This window comes from Cannabis sativa, chromosome X, assembly GCF_029168945.1.
Source record: "Cannabis sativa cultivar Pink pepper isolate KNU-18-1 chromosome X, ASM2916894v1, whole genome shotgun sequence".
NCBI classification, from domain to species: Eukaryota; Viridiplantae; Streptophyta; class Magnoliopsida; order Rosales; family Cannabaceae; genus Cannabis; species Cannabis sativa.
The window spans coordinates 57,657,790-57,681,904 of NC_083610.1; positions in this window are offsets into that span (position 1 = coordinate 57,657,790).

Genomic DNA, 24,115 nt, shown 5'->3' on the forward strand with positions numbered 1-24,115 from the left:
ATCTAGGAAACTTTATTCACATAGTCATGTTTACTTTCCAATGTGTTGACGGCACAATAAACAGGATCAAGTATGTGAAAAGGGTTTCGGATGAATTTATACATTATGTACATATAATCATGAAATAAATCATGTGAACCATGCAACATTAAATGTTATTTCTGATCTATATTAATAAGTAAATCTGATTATATTGAAATGAGTTTTATTTAGGGCATAAAACCCAACAGTTACATCTTCAGATGGTACTGCAACGACTTCGAGAACATAAGCTCTACGCCAAGTTCAAGAAATGTGAGTTCTGGTTGTCTCAGGTGTCCTTCCTAGGGCACATTGTGAGTAAAGATGGGATCAAGGTGGATCCCGGGAAGATTGAATCCGTCAGGGATTGGCCGAGACCGAAGACAGTGACGGAGATCGAAGCTTCTTGGGATTAGCTGGGTACTACCGTAGGTTCGTGGAGGGGTTCTCCAAAATTTCAATGCCCCTAACCGAGCTTACAAAGAAGAATCAGCGATTTATCCGGTCGGATAAATGCGAAGCTAGTTTTCGGGAGCTGAAACGAGAGGTTGATTACTGCTCCGGTACTAGCTTTGCCTTCGGACAAGGAGAAGTTCGTAGTCTACTGTGACGCATCCAAACAGGGTTTGGGGTGTGTATTGATCCAAGTCGATCGGGTTATCGCTTATGCCTCCCGTCAGTTAAAGGATTATGAACAGCGATACCCGACTCATGATTTAGAATTGGCCGCAGTGGTTTTTGCACTGAAGATTTGGCGGCATTACCTTTATGGGGAGAAGTGTGAGATCTATACCGACCATAAAAGTCTCAAGTATTTCTTTACTCAGAAAGATTTGAACATGAGACAAAGGCGTTGGTTGGAATTAGTGAAGGATTACGATTGTGAGATCCTCTATCATCCCGGAAAAGCCAATGTAGTGGCCGATGCCCTGAGCAGAAAGGGTCCCGGGCAAGTAGCTAGCATGGTTCGGATCTCACCTCAGCTAGCGAGAGGATATGGTTAGATCCGGCATTGAGTTTGTGGTAGGTCGGCTTCACAACTTAACGCCTGCAATCGATACGTTAGAAAGAATAAAAGTCGCTCAGATGACAGATCCGGAGATAGTGAAAATCCGAGATGAGGTATTGGCCGGTCAAGCCAAAGACTTTTCGAGTGTCGGACGAGTGGGATACTTTTGTATAAAGCCAGGGTTTGTGTTCCGAACAGTGCGGAACTTAGAAATGAGATCTTTGAGGAGGCTCATTCTACTCCATATTCTCTGCATCCCGGCACCACCAAGATGTACCAAGACTTGAAACCGTACTTCTGGTGGAACGGTATGAAGAAGAATTTGGTAGAATTCGTATCGAGATGCCTCACTTGTCAGCAGATCAAGGCTGAACATCAGAGACCCGACGGGGGTTGTTGCAGCCTCTAACCCTACCGGAATGGAAATGGGAGGATATTACGATGGATTTTGTGGTCGGGTTACCTAGGACCACGGGTATGTACGATTCCATCTGGGTAGTGGTGGACCGATTTACGAAATCTGCTCATTTTCTGCCGGTCAGAACAACATTTACAGTGGATCAGTTGGCAGAGTTATATGTCAGGGAGATAGTGAGACTTCACGGGGTACCGAAGTCTATAGTTTCGGACAGGGATCCGAAGTTCACCTCCAAATTTTGGCAAAGTTTGCAACGGGCAATGGGTACGAAGCTGAAATTTAGTACAGCATTCCATCCTCAGACAGATGGTCAGTCCGAAAGGACAATTCAGATATTGGAGGATATGTGGAGAGCCTGTGTTATGGACTTTGAGGGTTCATGGAGTAAATATCTACCGTTGATAGAATTTTCGTACAACAACAGTTATCAGAGTACGATAGGGATGGCTCCCTATGAACTGTTGTACGGTAGGAAATGTAGATCCCCTATCCACTGGGATGAGACAGGGGAGAGGAAATACCTAGGTCCAGAGTCAGTTCAGCGGACCAATGAGGCAATAGAAAAGATAAAAGCTAGAATGCTTGCCTCACGGAGCGGACGATGAAGAGTTACGCGGTCCGAAACGCAGAGATATTGAGTTCCAAGTAGGGGAACATGTATTTTTACGGGTATCTCCGATGAAGGGGATTAAACGTTTCGGGAAAAGAGGCAAGTTATGCCCTAGATTTACAGGACCTTTCGAGATTCTCGAGAGGATAGGTCAAGTGGCATATCGGTTAGCATTGCCTCCAGCCTTATCAGCAGTGCACAACGTATTCCATGTCTCAATGTTGAGAAAATACGTTTCAGACCCCTCTCATATACTCAGTTATGAGAGTCTTCAGCTTCAGCCAGACATGTCATATGAGGAACAGCCAGTGCAGATCCTGGATAGAAAGGATAAAGTCCTTCGGAATAAGACCATAGCATTGGTCAAGGTTCTCTGGAGAAACAGTAAGGTGGAAGAAGCCACCTGGGAGCTAGAGTCAGATATGAGAGCTCAATATCCAGAGTTATTCAGGTTAGATTTCGGGGACGAAATCCTTTTAAGGGGGGAATAGTTGTAAAGCCCGCTTAGTTAATTTGGAAATTAGCAGTTGTTTATGTTTAATTATGAAATTATTTATAGCTATTTAAATAATTTATTACTGTTATTTACGGAATTCTGAAATGCATGATTATGTCATCAGTAGTTTTTATATTTCGCATTTCCGGTGTCCGGTATTTTGGAACTCGGCGTTTGGCTCAGTAGAAATCACAACTTAGTATGATTTATGTGATTTTATGGTGGAGGGGCAAAATGGTCTTTTTGCCCCATTAGTGTTTTGTCTTTTGTGGCTTTATGAAATGGAAAAATAAATGTTTATTTTATTATTACATGGCTGAAATAAAATGAGTAATGTGATTTATATTCTTCTTTTCTTAAAATTCAACACTTAGTCAAATTTAAAAGGAATTTTCAAAACACTCAAGCTCTCTCTCTCTCCCTCTTTTCGGCCAAGGCTTGGCTGTGCAAGGGCTGGGTTTTGCTTGGTGATTTCAAGTAGGTTTAGCTAGATCAAAGTGAATTTTCATTGAGGTATTTCTTGGCTTTAATTTCTTACTTTGTTTTTCTTGAAATTTATGATGAAAATGGGTGTTGCATGCTTGAATCTTTGATGTTGTTGCTGCTGATTATTATTGTTGTTGTTCTTTGTTTAAATGTTGAAATAATTAGGTTTAATGAGATTGTATAGCATGCTTGAATCCTTGTTCTAGTTGGTTAAATGCTTATGTGAAAAAGTTATGAATTTTTGAAAGAAATGGTTCATTTTGTTTCTGTGAAGTTGCTGGATGTTCTTGTGTGTTTTCAGAAGCTTATTCTTGCTTAGTTGAGTAGAATTAACTAGGTTGGGATGCATGTTAGTGGATTTAACCAAGTTTGAGTTTTGGAACTCAAAGCTTGGTCTTTAATGGTGATTTTTGTATATGTGTTTTCTGGGTGGTTTTGATGCCTTGGATTTGTTCTAGGGATAGTTTAGAACAGGTCTGGAAAGTTTGGGACCAATTGGGGTTGAATTGGTCGAGTTATGAGAATTTTAGTTGGCTGCCTGCGAGGAACCGGAATTCCGGTTGTGCATCCGGAATTCCGGATGAGGGTTCAGTAATTCCCAGAACCGGAATTCCGGTTGGGCAACCGGTCTGCCGGTTGGGGAATTTTTCCGAACCCTAGTTTTCCTCGTTTTTAGGTTTTTAGGGGTATTGCCATGCTTTTTATCGATAGGGAAACTTTTAGTTCCAAGTTTTAGTCCCCGGGAAGTGATTTAGCGTGTCACTTATAGCGTTGTGATTTTTATGGTTTAGGAGCCAGTAATCCGCCGCTCAGCTTCAGTTCCAGTCAGGTTGACCGGCACACCTGAAATCGGAATCCAGGTAAGATTAGTATAACAGTATGCATATGTAGATTACATGTTTAGCGTGCATGTAGGAAGCCTGCTAGATTACATTAGTTATGTATTTAGGCTTCGAACCATCCAACCCTGTCACGTCGGTACAGGCTGGAGTATGACCAGCAGCCGGAGTATGACCGGTTCGACCGATCAGGCTGACACTTGGTTGGTGGTTCAGTGCTATTGACCTATCCCGTCGGTACAGGCTGGAGTATGACCAGCAGCCGGAGTATGACCGGTTCGACCGATCAGGAGGATACTTGTCAATAGTACCGTCCCCTGAACGTTCAAAACTCAGTACCATGTTGGACATGGCAGTAGTGGCTCAGTACCATGTTGGACATGGCAGTAGCGGGACTCAGTATCGTGTTGGACACGGCAGTTAGTATTATGTATGATATTATTATGCTTTTCTTACTGAGTCTGTCGACTCACAGTTTATGTTCATGTGTAGGTAAAGGCAAGGCTGTAGCTGATGGACCGTGAGCGAGCTTATGAGATTGTACATGTCGGGGCGGTTAGGCCTGGAGCGTACGATCCTCGGGACAGCAAGGCTGAGATTTTTGTAACTGTCGTTAGACGACTTTTATTTTGATGTAATAGTTAAACAGTGAAACTTTTTGTAAATATTTTTATAATCGGGATCCCGAGTCTTTTATAATATGTTTTACAAGTTTAATCAAAAAGCAAAATTTTAATTAATCACGTTTTTCCATAAACCTCGTTGATTAGCAACGAGCTGCACAGTACGTTTAAAAATCACGTAATACGCCTAAGATAGTTAGGGTGTTACAATTTGGTATCAGAGCCGCCAGGTTGTCTTCCGAAGATCGTCACGACATGTACAATCATCATCAGCAGTTAGCTCGGTTCACGGTTCAGTAAGCCTTTATTGCTTTAGTAGTTTATTTTATTCAGTTATAAAAAAAAAAAAGAAAAGCCTGTTAGGAAGCATGTTAGTAGCCTGATAGTAGAATAGGCGCATGTTTCGTTTCTAAATTTCCAAATTAAGCGGCATTAGTAAGCTCGCCTTGAATACGACCTGATATGCCAACTCTTGGTTTCGCAGGCGGTTCTAATCAGATGGACGCCAGGCGGACTACCAGGAGTCAGGGCAACTCCGTAGGGTCGAATCAGGGACAGGGAGCTCAGTTTCCCCCACCTGCTAGGGGCCGAGGCAGAGGTCCCCGAGGCAGGGCTCGTGGCCGGGGTGATGAGAACCCGCCACAGGCTGCCCAGGCTCCCCCAGCCGATCAGGGAGCCCCGAATTGGGAGTTGCGGTTTGCGGAGATGCAAGCCCGGATCGAAGAGCAAGACCTCGAGATTCAGAGGTTGAGACAGCAGGGTGCTCCTGCAGTTCCTGTGCCCATAGTTCCAGTGGCACCTGCCCCTGCTGCCCAGGCCGAGATAGTGGTGGCGGCCCATAGATTGGAACCATTGTATGAGCGGTTCCGGAAGCAAGCACCTCCGGTATTCCTGGGAGGTCCGGACGTGATGAAAGCCGAACAGTGGCTGACGGTGATTACCAGAATCCTGAATTTCATGGGTGTCACCGGTAACGACAGAGTGGTGTGCGCCACGTTTCAGTTCCAGGAGGACGCCCTGGTATGGTGGGACATGGTGTCTCAGATCCATGACGTCACCACCATGACTTGGGAAAGGTTCCAAGAACTCTTCAACGCAAAGTATTACAATGAGGCGGTCAGAAGCGCCAAGAGGAAAGAGTTCGTTCACCTGACCCAGCGGGAGAACATGAGCGTCACTGAGTATACTACTCAGTTTGATCGGTTGGCGAGGTTAGCCTCGGGAATTGTGCCGACCGACTTCAGCAAGAAGGAGAAGTATCTGGACGGGTTGAATCCCAAGATCAGGCATGACCTGATGATCACCACCGACGACAGCACCACCTACGCTCAGATGGTGGAGAAGGCACTGCGAGCTGAGGGCGCAGTGGGGTGTATGTCAGAATCAGCCAGTACTCCGGTGAGTGGCGGAGCTCCTACCCCTCCTGCATCAGGCTATAGCAGGGGGAGTAGTGGTTCGGCCATTGATCAGAGGAAGAGGGCACCCACTGCTTCCGGCGGCTCGAGTCAGAACAAGAGGTTCCGGGGGAACCAGAACAGAGGGAGTCGTCCTGGTGGTACTGAGACCCGATTCTCCTATCCCGAGTGCCCTAGCTGCAAGAGGCATCATCGGGGTGAGTGCAAGGGTCAGGGATGCTTTCATTGTGGCATGCCCGGACACTTCAAGAGGGAATGTCCCCAGCTCCGGCCAGAGGCACCGAGAGCTCCAGCGATACCCACTCCAGCCAGGGTGTTCGCTATCACGCAGGCTGATGCAGATGCCAGCCCATCAGTTGTTACAGGTCAGCTTTTTATTAACAACTCGCTTTATTCGGTCGTTTGATTACGGGGGCTACACATTCTTATGTGGCGGCCAGAGTCTTTAGTAAGTTGGGTAGACCCTTTGATAGATATGAATCAGGGTTTGGAACCCTGTTACCTGGCGGAGAATTGGTTATCTCCAATAGGTGGATTAGGTCTATGCCGATCAGGATAGATGGTAGAGAGTTAAGCGCTGATCTGATAGAGATGAGCTTAGTCGAATTTGATATTATTTTAGGAATGGATTTCCTATCTAAATATTCGGCGAGCATTGACTGTAAGAGGAAGATGGTGGTCTTCCAACCGGAAAGTGAAGAACCGTTTATATTTGTGGGTTCGGTTCAGGGATCTCGGATCCCGGTGATCTCGGCTATGTCAGCGAGAGAATTATTGCACGGTGGGTGCTTAGGGTTTCTGGCCGTGGTAGTGGACACCACTCGGCCAGACACCATTCGGCCAGAGGACATCAGAGTGGTTCGGGAATTTTTGGACGTCTTTCCCGAAGAACTTCCAGGGTTACCACCTCAGCGGGAGATCGATTTCGTGATTGACTTGGCACCAGGGGTGGAACCGGTTTCCAAAGCCCCGTATAGGATGGCTCCAGCTGAACTTAAGGAACTAAAGATTCAGCTCCAAGGGTTGCTTGACATAGGGTTCATTCGGCCCAGTGTGTCACCCTGGGGAGCCCCGGTTTTGTTCGTCAAGAAGAAGGATGGATCTATGAGGATGTGCATCGACTACATGGAGTTGAACAAGCTAACGGTGAAGAATAAATACCCATTACCTAGGATCGATGACTTGTTCGATCAGCTTCAGGGGAAGACGGTCTTTTCCAAGATTGATCTCCGTTCGGGTTATCATCAGTTGAGAATCCGAGAGGAGGACATTCCAAAGACGGCTTTCCGCACTAGGTATGGACACTACGAGTTTCTGGTTATGTCATTCGGACTAACCAATGCTCCTGCAGCATTCATGGACCTGATGAATAGAGTATTCAAGGATTTCCTCGATATCTGTGTGATTGTGTTTATCGACGACATCCTCGTGTACTCTCAATCAGAAGAGGAGCATGAGTTACATCTTCAGATGGCATTTACGTTTGGGTCACATAGGCTATGACAGACTAAATAAGCTAACCAAAGACGGTCCATTGAAAAATGTCGTCTTAGGTGAATTACCTGTTTGTGAGTCTTGCCTAGAAGGAAAAATGACCAAACGTTCTTTCTCTGCAAAGGGAGAGCGTGCCAAACAACCCCTAGGGTTAGTGCATTTAGATGTTTGCGGACCTTTGAATGTAAAAGCCCGAGGTGGTTATGAGTACTTTGTCAATTTCATTGACGATTACTCTAGATATGGACATATTTACCTTATGCATAAGAAATCTGAAACGTTTGAAAAGTTTCAAGAATTTCATGCTTTGGCTCAAAACCAATTGGGTAAAACATTAAAGATCTTGCGAACTGATAGGGGTCGAGAATATATGCATATGCAGTTCAAAGATCATTTAATTGAACTTGGAATTGAATCCCAATTAACCGCCCTTAGCACTCCACAGGAAAATGGAGTTGTAGAAAGACGAAATCGCACGCTTTTAGAAATGCTTAGGTCCATGCTTAGTTACTCAACTCTACCTACGTCCGTCTGGGGATATGAAATTCAGATGGCGAACGACATTTTTAAATGTTTTTCCATCTAAATCAGTCCCTAAGACACCTTTAGAACTATGGAATGGTCGTACACCTAGTTTACGCCATTATAGAATCTGGGGGTGCCCTACTCATGTCTTAAGAAAGAAAGATGGCAAACTTTAAAAGCGAACTGAAGTTTGCATGTTTGTTGGAAATTATAAAGAGACTAGGGGTGGACTATTTTATAGTCACAAGGATGATAAAGTGTTTGTTTCCACAAACGCCACTTTCCTTGAAGATGACTATATTAAGAATTTCAAACCACAAAGTAAAGTAGTGTTGGAGGAAATGCTTTCAAATATAAGTCTTTCCATTGTTCCGTCCTCTTCCACTCGAGAAGAGGACAATCCCACTCCCTCGGTAGAACCTACTGAGAAAACTACTACCAAAGTTCCTGTTTAGAAGATCACCGCTCCTCGTCGTAGTGGGAGGGTTTCAACAAAACCAGCTCGTTATGGCTTGGATGGTGAAATCAATATGGTCGTTGGTGAGGGTATTGAAGACGATCCATTAACCTATAAATAGGCAATGGCTAGTCCGCAACGGAAAACGATGGTCAGCCAGCATGGATTCAGAAATGGATTCCATGAAAAAGAACAAAGTCTGGGAATATGTAGACGCACCTGATGACTATCATCCAATCGGGTGTAAATGGGTTTACAAGAAGAAAAGAGGAGCTGGAGGCGAAGTCGAAACTTTTAAAGCTAGACTTGTAGCCAAGGGTTATACCCAAAGAGAAGCTGTGGACTATGAGGAAACTTTTAGTCCTGTTGCCATGCTCAAATCCATCTGAATTCTTCTCTCCATAACTGCTGCTTTCGATTATGAAATCTGGCAAATGGATGTCAAGACTGCCTTCCTTAATGGGGTACTTGAAGAAACCATCTATATGGAGCAACCAGAAGGCTATGTTCTTCCAGGGCAGGAAAAGAAAGTTTGCAAATTAAATAGGTCTATCTATGGACTTAAGCAAGCTTCTCGCTCATGGAATAAAAGGTTTGATGAAATCATCAAGACCTACGGCTTTCTTCAGAATGAAGATGAACCTTGTGTTTACCAACTCAAGGAAGACCAAGTAGTAGTATTCCTGGTCCTTTATGTTGACGACATTTTGATTATTGGAAACAATATCAAGAAAATGACTCACATCAAGGAATGGCTTAACACTCAATTCGATATGAGAGATTTGGGTGAAGCAGCCTATGTTCTTGGTATTCAGATTATCAGAAACTGGAAGAACAGATCTCTTGCTCTCTCTCAAAAAACCTATATTGACAAAATTTTAGAGAGATTCTCCATGAACAACACCAATGGGGCGAACATGCCTTCTAGATATGGTATCCGTCTGTCTAAGGAACAGTCTCCAACTGATCCTCAAGAGATAGAGGACATGGCAAAAATTCCTTATGCCTCTGCAATTGGAAGTCTAATGTATGCAATGTTATGCACTAGACCTTACATCTGCTATGCAATTGGAATCGTGAGTAGGTAACAGTCAAATCCAGGACAACAACATTGGAATGCAGGTAAGTATATTCTGAAATATTTAAAGAGTACAAGAGATCTAGTATTAGTCTACAAGGGTAGAGCTTTAAATCCCATAGGCTATACTGATTCAGATTTCCAGGCATGTCTTGAAGACAAGAAATCTACATCTGGGATGGTGTTTACTCTTGGGGGTGGAGCAGTGGTTTGGAGAAGTGCTAAACAAACCGCGATATCGGACTCGACGATGGAAGCAGAATACATAGCTACAGCAGAAGCTGTGTAAAGACCGCTTAGTTTAATTTGGAAATTAGCAGTTAATTATGTTTAATTATGGAAAATTATTTATAGATATTTAAATAATTATTTATGTTGTTATTATTGAATTCTGAAATACATTTTATGTCATATAGTGATTTTCATAATTTTGCATTTCCGGTGCCCGGTAACATGGAACTCGGTGTTTGGCTCAGTAAAATCACAACTTAGTATGTTAGTATATTGGGACAGTTTATTAGACATTGGGAATGTCAGGATTGGTCGGGAATTTAGAATTTCCTAAAATACCCCTTTAGTGTTCTTTATGTTATTTTAGTGTGAAGGGGCAAAATGGTCATTTTGCCCCATTTATGTTTTGTCCTTTAGTGGACTTAGTGTTGTGAAAATAATTAATTTATTATGTTATTTGTTGGCTAAAGTAAAGGTTGTTAATTGCATTTCACTCTCATTATTCAAAGATTTCAAAACTTAGAAAATTAGAAAATTTCAAGAGCTCTTTCTCTCTCTTTCTTTCGGCCAAGCTTGGGAGCTGCTAGGGCTGTGTTTCTTGGTTTAATTCAAGTGATTTTCAGCAAGTTTAAAGTAATTCTAGTAGAGGTAAACCTTGTTCTAGCTTCTTTTCTTGTTTCTTGGAAATTTTGGGAAGAAAATGATGGTTTGCATGCTTAGTTTAGGTTGATGTTGTTGCTGTGATTTTGTTGTTGTTTCTGAGGTTTAAAGCATGATTATTTGAGTAGCTTAGAGCTGTTGTTGATGCATGGTTGTTGCTTTGGTTCAAGCTAGGAATTTTATACTCAAAACTATGGTTGTGCTTGAGTTCAGTTTCTGCAGTTTTTATATGCATGAATATGTAATTTTAATCAAGGTTTGATGCATGATAGTGTTGTATAATCAAGTTTGAGTTTGGAACTCAAAGCTTGATGCTTTAATGGTGATTTTTGATTGTATGCATGAAGCTCAGTTTTGATGCTTTAGAAATGTTCCTTAGGGTCTAAATAGCAGGTCTGGAAGGTTTGGGGTGAATTGGATTTGATTTAAGTGAGTTATGATTTTTTTTGGTTGAATCATGCGAGGAACCAGAATTCCGGTTGTGCATCCGGAATTCCGGATGAGAGTTCAGGATTTCCTAGAACCGGAATTCGGGTTGTGCAACCGGTCTGCCGGTTGGGAAATTTTCAGGAACCCTAGATTTTCTCGTTTTTATGTTATTTGGGGTATTGCCATGCTTTTTATCGATAGGAAAACTTTTAGTTTCTAGTTTAAGTCACTGGGAAGTGATTTAGCGTATCACTTAATAGTGTTGTGATTGTTATGGTTTAGGAGCCTGTAAATCGCCGTGCAGTTCGTTCCTGTCAGGTTGACCGGCACACCTGAATTCGGAATTGAGGTAAGATTAGTATAACAGTATGCATATGTATTACATGGTTAGTGTGCATGTTAGGAAGCCTGTTAGATTACATTAGATATGTATGTTGGCTTCGTACAATTCGACCATATCACATCGGTTAGGCTAGAGTATGACTAGCAATTGGAGTATGACCAGTATACCGAGTATAGGCTGATACTAGGGTTGGTGGTACAGTGCTATGTGACCGTATCACATTGGTTAGGCTAGAGTATGACTAGCAGCTGGAGTATGACCAGTGAACCGAGTGTAGGCTGATACTGTAACACATCGGTTAGGCTAGAGTATGACTAGCAGCTGGAGTATGACGAGTGAACCGAGTATAGGCTGTTACTTGTCAATAGTACCGTCTTATGAACGTTCGGGACTCAGTATCGTGTGGGACACGACAGTTAGGGTTATGGTCAGGGGTATGGGCGTCTGATCATAACCCGGGATTTATGTATCATTATGATTTATGCTTTTCTTACTGAGTCTGTCGACTCACAGTGCTATGTTTATGTGTAGGTAATTGCAAGGCCAAGGCTGAGGAACCGTGAGAGCGAGCCGGTGAAGATTGTACATGTCGGGGCGGTTAGGCGTGGAGCGTACGATCCTCGGGACAACAGTGCTTTTTGTAATTAGTCGCTAGGCGACAAGTATTTCGTTTAGTCAGTAAATTTTTGCAAAGTGTTTTGTAATCGGGATCCCGAGTATTTTTTGTATAAATATTTTATAAGTTTAATTAAAAAGCAAAAATTTTAATTAATCACGATTTCCATAAACCTCATTGATTAGCAACGAGCTGCACAATACGTTTAAAAATCACGTAATACGCCTATGCTAGTTAGGGTGTTACAAGCTGCTAAAGAGCTTGTCTAGCTAAGAAAGTTCTTCACCAGTATCGGTGTCGTGCCTGGAATGGAAAAGCCTCTGGTCCTACTTTGTGATAATAATGGAGCAATAGCTAACAGTAAGGAACCTCGAAGCCACAAGAGAAGCAAACACATTGAAAGAATCACATCATCAGAGAATATGTGGCAAGAGGGGATGTACTAGTTGAGAAAGTGGACACAGAAGACAACCTAGCTGATCCATTCACCAAAGTCTTGGCCGTGACTGCATTTGAAAAGCACCGTCAGAATTTAGGATTAATTGATATGTACTGATTAGTTTTATATTAGTGCAAGTGGGAGTTTGTTGGGTTTTATGCCCTAAATAAAACTCCATTTCAATGTAATCTATTTTATTCAACATCAATAAAGAAACAGAAGTATTTTTCATTCATTTGTGTATGTTTTGGTTCATCTTATCAATTGCTTGTCTATTTGATTTATAAATTCATCTGAAACCCTTTTCACATACTTGATCCTGTTTATTGTGTTCTCAACACATTGGAAAGTAAACATGACTATGTGAATAAGGATTATTAGATTTATCAGACACAGGGTTTTACTGATATGATAATCTACAACAGAGTTTACTTGCATTTGGAGAAATGATATGTTCTTTCCAGAGCATTGGTTAAAGTAAAGCTCAGGTTGGGTGCATGGAGTATGCATCGGAAGGGACCGATATTGAACTTTGACTTAGATTTATTAAACTTACTGTAATATCTATTCAAGTCAATATCGCCTAGTTGATCCTAGATCAAATGATCTTAATCCTGTTATGATTAGGCTCAATCTCAAGAGTGTTATTCGTGTTCTTTGATTTGTTAGTTAAGCCTACTTTTGGGTCAAGGTGATACGTACATTTTGGGAACACGGTAGTGCAATTGAGTGGGAGCGCTAACATAAACATGGAATCTATAGCTTCTATCTGGCGAATAGTAAGTAAAGGATGATCTCTTTCGAGCTTGACCAAACGAAAATAAATGGTGGAGTACTCATTTCACATAAGCTGAAATATCATTTATATGGGGTTAAGTGTTTTAAGGTTAAAATACATTGTAGGGTGTAACGGTAATCTAATCCCTTTATAGTGTAGATCATTCATATAGAGGATCATTGATCAAATTAGGATTATAACAATGGATAACTAATGATGTGTCTATATGGTGGAACATATAGAGCATTCTATATACTGAGAGTGCAATTCTAAGTTCTATGCGTGGATTCAACGAAGAATTAATAAGTCAGTGAATTTATGTTATAAATTCTTGATCTGCTTATTGGAAGCTCAGTTATATAGACCCGTGGTCCCCCCCACTAGTTGAGATAATATTGCTTGTAAGACTCATATAATTGGTTTTGATTAATCAATTATAATTTTCAAATTAGACTATGTCTATTTGTGAATTTTTCACTAAGTAAGGGCGAAATTGTAAAGAAAGAGTTTTTAGGGCATATTTGTTAATTATGATACTTTGTATGGTTCAATTAATAAATATGATAAATGACAATATTATTTAATAATTAGTTATAGTTATTAAATAGTTAGAATTGGCATTTAAATGGTTGAATTTGAAAATTGACGTTTTTGAGAAAATGAGATGCAGAAATGATAAAACTGCAAAATTGCAAAAAAGGAGGCCCAAATCCACATAGCCATGGCCGGCCACTTTTATAGTGTTTATCATCTGATATTTTCATTATTTTAACCAAATAATTCAAACCTAACCCTAGTGGAATGCTATAAATAGATAGTGAAGGCTTCAGGAAATTTATACTTACACATCTGATTTCCTTCAGAGAAAAACCTGAGCCTTCTCTTCTAAACCCTATTCGCCACCTATACTCTCTTCTTCTCTCTTAAATTTCGAACCTCTTAGTGATAGAGTAGTGCCCACACATAGCAAGTGATACCTCAATCATAGTGAGGAAGATCGTGAAGAAAGACATTCAACAAGAAGGAGTTTCAGCACTAAAGAAGGAGAGAAAGAGATCCAGGTTCAGATCTTAATAATACTATGCGACAGAAAGGATACAAGGGTTAGAGATCTGAACGGATGGAGACATTTTATTCTGGTGCACCCAATGTAAGGTTTCTCATACTTTATATGTGTTTATTTCATAATCGTTTTAGAAGTTCATATTGAGGGTTTTAATCAACATACTTGTGAGTAGATCTAAGATCCTGGTAAAATAATTTCCAACAGCATATACACACACATATACATACATTCAGATAATCATATTACACATTATATTCAGTTCTTACCTGATTTCCGAATTCAAGTGTGCTGGCCGACTTGAACGGAAATCTTGTGCTAGATGGATGCCCTAATCACATTTTGAAACAGGGTAAGTTACATGATTAAAACCCTAATCCCGGGAAACCCAAAACCAAAACTCTAGGTTCTGTTATACTTTCTATGGGTTATTCTAACTCTGGAAATGGGGAAACACCCAACCAAGGCACCGCAAAGACGAAAATTGAGAAAATGAAAGGCCCGGGGAACCCTGCCAAAACTGGCTAGCCGGTTTTTGTGGCACTGCAAACCGGCTAGCCGGTTTGCACCAGTTTTCCCAAAGCTCTTCATTTGTTTCTCAATTCTTCACCAATTTCCATGAAACCTTCCAGAGTACCTAATAAGGGCATACACAACATAATCCATCTAGTATTTCACAGAACAAACCACTAAAACCCAAGTTGCCATTAAAGCTCAAAGCTTTGAACTCAAAGCTCAAAGTTGCATAAAACTTACAATAAACCTCAAAACCAGCTGCTATGAACTAAAATCAATCCATACAAGCCCTAGAATTCGAACTATTCAAGCATCAAACCCTAACAGCCCCCATAACCCAAAATCACCTCTTGAAACTAAAATACAACTTCAAAAACTTAAAAGGAAAGCTAGGGTTTACCTTGATTGTTCCTCCTTGAATCTTTAGCTGAAAACACAGAAAAAAGGGAGCTTGGCTGAGTTTTCCTTCTGGTTTGAGAGGGGCCGATGTGAAATAAATACATATAAAGTATGAGAAACCTTACATTGGGTGCAGCGAAATAATATGACTCCTTTCGTTAGATCTCTAACCCTTGTATCCTTTCTGTCGCAGAGTATTATCAAGATCTGAACCCGGATCTCTTTCTCTCCTTCTTTAGTGTTGAAACTCCTTCTTGTTGAATGTCTTTCTTCACGATCTTCCTCACTATGATTGAGGTATCACTTGCTGTGTGTGGGCACTACTCTAACACTAAGTGGTTCGAAATTATGAAGGAAGAAGAGAGAGAAGAAGTGGCGGCTAGGGTTTAGAAAGAGAAGGCTCAGGTTTTTCTCTGAAGGAAAGTGTGAAAGTTAAGTGTCAATTTCCTGAAGCCTTCACTATCTATTTATAGCATTCCACTAGGGTTAGGTTTGAATTATTTGGCATTAAAATAATGAAAATATCAGATGATAAATGCTATAAAAGTGGTCGGTCCTAGCAATGTGGATTTGGGCCTCACTTTTTGCAATTTTGCAGTTTTATCATTTATGCATCTCATTATCTCAAAAACGCCAATTTTCTAATTCAACCATTTAAATGCCAATTCTAACTATTTAATAATTGTAAATAATTATTAAATAATATTGTCATTTATCATATTTATTAATTGAACCATACAAAGTATCATAATTAACAAATATGCCCCTAAAACTCTTTCTTTACAATTTCGCCCTTACGTAGTGAAAAATTCACAAATAGACATAGTCTAATTTGAGAATTATAATTGATTAATCAAAACCAATTATATGAGTCTTACAAACAATATTATCTCAACTAGTGGGGGGACCATGGGTCTATATAACCGAGCTTCCAATAAGCAGATCAAGAATTTATAACCTAAATTCACTGACTTATTAATTCTTCGTTGAATCCACGCATAGAACTTAGAATTGCACTCTTAGTATATATAATGCTCTATATGTTCCACCATATAGACACATCATTAGTTATCCATTGTTATAATCCTAATTTGATCAATGATCCTATATATGAATGATCTACACTGTAAATGGATTAGATTACCGTTACACCCTACAATGTATTTTATCCTTAAAACACTTAACCCCGTATAAATGATATTTCAGCTTATGTGAAATGAGTACTCCACCATTTATTTTTGTTTGGTCAAGCTCGAAGGAGATCATCCTTTACTTACTATTCGCCAGATAGAAGCTATAGATTCCATGTTGATGTTAGCGATCCCACTCAATTCCACTACCGTGTTCCCAAAATGTACGTATCACCCTGACCCAAAAGTAGGCTTAACTAACAAATCAAAGAACACGAATAGCCTCTTGAGATTGAGCCTAATCATAACAGGATTAAGATCATTTGATCTAGGATCAACTAGGAGATATTGACTTGAATAGATATTACAGTAAGTTTAATAAATCTAAGTCAAAGTTCAATATCAGTCCCTTCCGATGCATACTCCATGAACCCAACCTGAGCTTTACTTTAACCAATGCTCTAGAAAGAACATAGCATTTCTCCAAATGCAAGTAAACTCTGTTGTAGATTATCATATCAGCAAAACCCTATGTCTGATAAATCTAGGAATCTTTATTCACATAGTCATGTTTACTTTCCAATGTGTTGACAGCACAATAAACAGGATCAAGTATGTGAAAAGGGTTTCAGATGAATTTATAAATCAAATAGACAAGCAATTGATAAGGTGAACCAAAACATTCACAAATGAATGAAAAATACTTTTATTTCTTTATTGATGTTGAATAAAATGGATTACATTGAAATGGAGTTTTATTTAGGGCATAAAACCCAACACCGAACATCAAGAGAGAGAAAGAAAAATGGTATTTTCTCTAATTTTGATTTCTTTTCTTATTTTGCTTTATTTCAAAAGTAATACCTCTCTTTTAAATTCAGTTAGGCTGAAATAAAATAGGTGTCATCACCCAAGGCTGCCACCTAACCCTCATTAACCATTTTACTAAATGACTATAATGCCCTTGCACATAAAACTAGGATATACCAAAAGCTAGGGGTAAAATGGTCAAATTCCATAACCCCACTCAATCCCGATAATTTATTTTCTCTAAAATATTTCCCACTAAGAAATAAGGTTCTAAACTTACCCATGTGACCAATCTAGCCATCCATCGCATTTTCCGTTGTCCCCGAGCAAAAATTACAAAAATTGTATATTTCACATATAAGCTAAATAATAACCCTAGAGTTTAATAAAATCTCCGGAATCGAGAAATTATAACTCTAATATTTATTTCCAAATATTGGCGTCCAAAATTAAATAAATTCATAAATAATAATAAAATAATAAAAATTAGTGCTAATTGCCTTTACTAATCCAAATTACTAAAGCGGTCATTACAACGACTGTGAAATTTTGTATCACCCCGGGAAGGCCAATGTTGTGGCCGATGCTTTAAGCAGAAAAGGTCACGGGCAAGCTTGTACCACGATGATGATAGGCCCTCAACTAGCCTCTGAAATGGTTAGTGCAGGGATTGAGTTCGTAGTTGGGAAATTGCACAATTTAACACTTCAATCTGATCTATTAGAAAGAATCAGAAAAGCGCAATTGGAAGATCCCGAGCTAGTTAAGGTTCGAGACGATGTAATAACTGGTCGGCCTAGAAACTTTTCAGTCTCGAACAGTGGAATGTTGTTATACAAAGCTCGAGTTTGTGTTCCTAATGTTGATGAGCTTAAGAAAGAGATACTTGAAGAAGCTCATACCACCCCTTATTCATTGCATCTGGGAACCACCAAAATGTACCAGGATTTAAAACCCTACTTCTGGTGGCATGGGATGAAAAGAGATGTGGTGGACTACGTGTCCAAGTGTTTAACCTGCCAGGAAATCAAGGCTGAACATCAGAGACCGACAGGGTTACTGCAACCTTTAGTCCTTCCTGAATGGAAGTGGGAGGACATTGCAATGGATTTCGTAACTGGCTTGCCTAGAACTACGGGAATGTATGATTCAGTATGGGTCATAGTGGACAGATTTACAAAATCAGCTCACTTTCTACCAGTGAAAGTTACATATTCAGTGGATCAGTACGCTGAATTGTATGTGAAGGAGATAGTACGTCTCCATGGAGCCCCTAAATCTATTGTGTCGGATAGGGATACAAAGTTTACATCGAAATTTTAGGTAAGTCTTCAGAAGGCTATGGGTACCAAGTTAAAGTTTAGCACAGCCTTTCACCCTCAGACTCATGGTCAGTCAGAGAGAACAATTCAGATATTAGAACACTTATTGCGAGCCTATGTCATGGATTTGAGGGTTCATGGAGTAAGTACTTGCCTTTAATTGAATTCTCCTACAACAATAGCTACCAGAGTACAATAGGGATGGCTCCCTATGAGATGTTATATGGTAGGAAATGTCGTTCTCCTATCCATTGGGACGAAATGGGAGAAAGAAAGTACTTGGGTCCAGAGTTAGTGCAGAGGACCAATGACCCTATTGATAAAATCAAGGCTCGAATGCTTGCTTCTCAAAGCATGCAGAAAAGTTATGCTGATCCGAAGCGCAAAGATTTCACATTTCAGGCAGGGGAACATGTTTTCCTACGGATTTCACCAATGAAGGGTATTAGGCACTTCGGGAAGAAGGGTAAGTTGAGCCATAGGTTCATTGGGCCATTTCAAATACTTTAGAAAGTCGGGCAGGTAGCATATCGGCTAGCCTTACCACCAGAGTTATCGGCTGTTCATGACGTATTTCACATTTCTATGTTGAGGAAATACGTATCAGACCCGACTCATATCTTGAGTTATGAAGCCCTTGAACTGCAATCAGACTTATCCTATGAAGAGCAACCTGTACAGATTCTGGATAGAAAAGAAAAGGTTCTTCGGAACAAGACTATTGCTCTGGTGAAAGTGCTCTGGAGGAACTGTAAGGTGGAAGAAGCCACCTGGGAGTTGGAGTCTGATATGAGGACTCAACATCCAGAGTTATTCAGGTTAGATTTCGAGGACGAAATCCTTTTAACGGGAGGATAATTGTAAGGACCGCTTTAGTAATTTGGATTAGTAAAGGCAATTAGCGCAAATTTTTATTATTTTATTATTATTTATGAATTTATTAAATTTTGGACCCCAATGTTTAGAAATAAGTATTAGAGTTGTAACTTCTCAATTTTAGAGATTTTATTAAACTCTAGGGGTATTATTTAGCTTATATTTAAAATATGTTATTTTTGTAATTTTTGCTCAGCGACAACGGAAAATGCGATGGATGGCTAGTTTGATCACATGGGTAAGTTTGGAACCTTATTTCTTAGTGGGAAATATTTTAGAGAAATTAAAATATCGGGTTTGAGCGGGGTTATGGTATTTGACCATTTTACCCCTAGCTTTTGGAATATCCTAGTTTTATGTGTAAGGGCATTTTGGTCATTTGGGTAAATGGGGGAAAAGGTGGCTGCCCTAGCTTAGTGACACCTAGCTAGATTAATTTCAGCAAAGGAATTAATTAAATTCTTTTACCCCATTTAGTTAATTAGAGAGAAAATACCAAATTCAAGAGAAATTCCTTCTCTTTCTCTCTTTCCCTTCGAGCTGCACCAAACCAAGGAGAAAACAAGCTGATTCTTTGCTTCTTCCTCTGAAATTCAGTAGAGATTCAAGGGTATTTGAAGCTAAGGGCATTCATCTAGCACGTGAATTTCCGTTCAGGTCGGCCAGCACACTTGAATTCGGAAATCAGGTAAGAACTGAATATAATGTGTGATATGATTATCTGAATGTATGTATATGTGTGTGTATATGCATGCTTAGATTGTTATTTGCACTACCAACACTTGTATAGTTATGATACAGAGTGCATTGGTATAGTGAGTGTTGGTGTGAGTACGATACAGTGATACCAACACGAGTACGGGAAAGTGCTGAGGTGTGTGGTATATCACTCAGTGGTACTCAGGGTACGAAACAAACCCTACCAACACTCGTATAGTGAGGTACGTTGTGTATTTGGTACAGTGGCTGTACCCTAGTATTGAACGTTCATGCTCATCTGTTAAGCCCTGTAAATAGGTGTATGGGCCCCTAACTACAGGTCGGAAATTATGTGATATGTTATATGCATTTCTTACTGGGTTTGTCGACTCACAGTTCTGCTTCCATGTGTAGGTAAAGGAAAGGTGAAAGCTGAACAGGAGTGAACCAGAGCTCGGATGAGATTGTACATGTCAAGCAGCGCGACCTGGAGTGTTCGGTCTCGGGACATCTGGGGATTGTATTTTGGTAGTCGCTGTTCGAAAAGTTTATTGTGTATTTTGGAATATTAATTTTAAAAAGTTTGAAAACGGGATCCCGGCACTTGTAAATATTTTATTATATTGTAAAGTTTATTAATTAGTATAAAAGTTTTAATTTGACACGTTTTTCGAGAAAATTCTTTGATTAGCAAAGATTGCATTGTAATTGAAAAAGCACTGTAGCGTGCCTTAGCATTAGGACGTTACAGGTCATAGGCATAGAGGAATTCAAGTTTGAATCCTTCTCTCTCAATGTCAGGAAAATTAAATTTATCATTTCACACTATAAAAGGGCATCAACTTTTATTAGAATTTAAAAAGTGCATATTAATCATATGACATCAAAAGAAAACCTATAGGGTCCAAAAGTTAAAAAATAATAATAAAAGCATCTTTAGCCAAGTAAAACAAATATAATGTAAATGAATTAATAATTTTTTTAGTCTTTTCTTCCAATGATCTGAAAGGTAATTAAAATAGAATTACAATGACATAATATTAGAAAATCCCATATTGCTAATACGTAGAAAGATAATAGAATAAATAAGATGAATGAGTTACTTTTCCATTACTAATTAATTTTGAGATGGAATCCCATTCACCTTAATCAAATTGAAACACTTAATAGTACAAACACAATATACATTACTATGATGAATGAATTGACCCTCTACTGCAATATACATGAAAAATTAATTATTAATAAATTTTATATATATATATATATATTACAATTGCAACACAACTAAAGCTTGTAACATGAAATCCAAAAAGAATAAAACTCATCTAGCACCCTCAAAACATAACATGAAACTTATCTCAGAATTAATTTTGATCTTTGACCATAAGGTTCACAATAATCTCCATAAATTTTGAATCACTTGTTTGAATGAAATTCTATGTGTTGGTTCTAATTTATATTCAATGTGCTCATCAACACATATATATATATATATATATATTTATATATATATATATATTTATCATTTTCCCATTCTCCACTTCACTATGAGATTCACGACAATAAAAAAATTAATTATATGTGATCCAGATGAATATGATCGTTACATAATATACATGCCTTAGTTCATTATAGTTTAATAAACTATTGAAACTTTTGTTTTTAAAAAAAAACAAAAGAAAATCAATAAATAATATAATAAAGACGTTTAAAAGTAATTTCACTCCATTTTTTGTTTCATACATGTACTTATACATAATATTAATAAATAATATATACTAAGCATAAGCATGGAGATAAAATAATAAATAATATATACTAAAGAACTCAAGAATTTAAGAACACTCGCACCAATGCACCAATTCAAAGAACTAGTCAATATTCTTGCTTCAATCTTAAAATTGTAAATTCAACAATTTTGTTTACTATTATTATTATTATAAAATTTTAAAATTATATGAACGTTAAAAAATATTCTCAATAATTATATATATATATATATATTTATATATGGGGCTATTATGGTAGGGATTGGGTATTTTACCTATCAATAGGGATATTAATTTATAGCCCTTGATTTAATCTAATGGTTCAAATCAACTCTTGAAAACTACACCAAAATTAATATATTTTTTATTTATAATTAACTTTTAATATTATTAATGGTAGGTTCAACTAACAAACTCCAAACTTAACTCCAAACCTAATGTTTTATTTTTTTGTATTTTATTTCTATTCAAAATTTAGTTTTAATTACATATTTTTTTTTATTTCAAATTTACATAAAAAATATTTAATTAAATTTATTTTTAAAACAATAATTATACTTATAAAAACTTATAACATATTCAACTTATAATAATTTTATAATAATCACTCTTAAAATAATTAAAATGTCATGAGTTCAATACTTTAGAAGTAATATTTTCTTTTCTTTTCTTTACTTATATTTAATTTAAGATTTCAATTAATTTAATAGTTTTAAAATTCTATCATACTATATTAATTAATTTTATTTTTCAAGATTATAATGTTCAATGTATTTAAAATTTTTAGATATAAAATTAATTATTTACATCAGTTACATTATTTATAAAATCATGCATGAACTAGTAAATAATATACATTCATAGTATGCTTATTCTTCAACGTAGTTTAAGGTAAATGTTCAATGTATTTAAAATTTCTAGATATTAAATTAATTATTTATTTTAATTACACTATCTATATAAAGCATGCATGAACTAGTTAGCAGTACACATTTTTAACATAATTATATTTTATTCTCAATAATAAAAAAATATATTTTTTTTGGGTCACACCATCAACAATATTAGCAAGGTATGTGTTTTTTATTCATATATGTATATAATATTATTGTATCATTATTATATTTTTTTTATTTTATGTACAACTTATTTTTCTTTTGATTTTTCTATTTTTTTTTATGTCTTCTGATGAAGATTGGATGGCTACACCAAATAAAATATTTGATCTTAATGCAGCAAGAACAATATATTGTCTATCAAAAAAGAGACACGCTAAACACTTATTGGGGACCTAAAATCAAAACTATGAATAACTATATCGATAATAGGATGGTAATGTTTCAAACAACATAAAAATTAGAAAAACTAGGGTTCTAAAAAAGGCCCAACCGGCAGACCGGTGCCCAACCGGAAGATCGATTCCTAGGGACCAACCGGTCGACCAGTTGTTACAGGCTCCCCTGAACCGGTCGACCGGTTTAGTGCAGGGAACCCCAAAAATATTCCCCACAACTCAAATCGAGCCCAAACTCTACCATACTCTCTAGAACACCTACATATACTATACTAAATCTATTTCAAGCAACAAAACACATCAAATATATAGCTCAGAAATTAAAAACACCATTAGAGAGCCAACTTAAGCTCTCTAACTTCAAGTTTGAGTAATCTGTAGCACAACTAGCTATCTCAGCACAAAATCAACTAAAATAAACCTATCTTAACCCCAGAATTCAAACCCAAACTAGCTGCACACTACAGAACCTCAAATCACTAAAATCATGCAATTAACCTATCTTGAGCTAAAGACGGCTAAGCATTATACCTTGAATTGGACCTCTTATTTCTGATTGAAAACTCTTTAATTGCAACAATGATAGTTTAGTCATTTACCACTCCCGACAAATCCCCAATATCTCCAATGCCTAACAATAATACCCCGCTATTGACATTCTAAACCATACAAAACGTGACTCTCTAATTAGGAATGGCAAATGGGGCGGGTCTGCCCCGCCCCGCTTCTGACCCGCCCCGCCCCGACAAGCTTTTGCCCCGCCCCGCCCCGCCCCGATTACCTTAAACAATTAATTGGGTCTGACCCGACCCGACCCAATTGGGTCGGGTTTGACCCGAATTTTTTTTTTTTTTTTTTCCTTCAAATTTACTTCTTCAAATTTTATATTATAAGTGACTTTATAAGTTAAGAAAAAAATATTTTCCTAAAATTTTATAAGAAATTTTATTGAATCAATTAAAGTATTTAATTATATTTTATAATTATTTTAAAATTTATCAAATTTAACATTAAGAGTTTTTTTTTAATAAAAATATATATTCTCTTATTTTTTTTTTATATTCCTTAATAAACTTTTTTTACTAACCGAGTAAATTTAAAAATTACTTTTCACCATATAAATCGATGGAAAAAAAGAATATGTTGGCTTTATATAGATATTTAGTAATGCATTGCATGCAACAAAATTCACTATAGGCTATAGCATATATTTTGTTAATTTATCTTTAATTATTGGATCAAATCATGATTTTATTTTTTAAATGGT